We start from the raw sequence: 208 nt of genomic DNA, 5'->3' as shown, positions 1-208 counted from the left end.
GCTGCTGCTGCTGTCTGGGGGAGTGAAAAGGCTGAATGGTTTGCTCTGAGCGGCTCAGGGGACCCAGGGGGCTCCAACTGTCTCCTTTTTTTTGCTGTCTCCTCCGCTCGACTCCTGCAGCAGCATATTAGGGTTTAGGGTTTAGGGTTTAGGGTTTAGGTGTAGAATTAGGGTTTGAAAGAAGGGTTTAGGATACAGGGTTTGGGCT

This window comes from Eimeria mitis, genomic scaffold, assembly GCF_000499745.2.
Source record: "Eimeria mitis Houghton genomic scaffold, Emh_scaff7263, whole genome shotgun sequence".
Lineage (NCBI taxonomy): Eukaryota > Apicomplexa > Conoidasida > Eucoccidiorida > Eimeriidae > Eimeria > Eimeria mitis.
Note: the sequence above shows the minus strand (reverse complement) of the source record.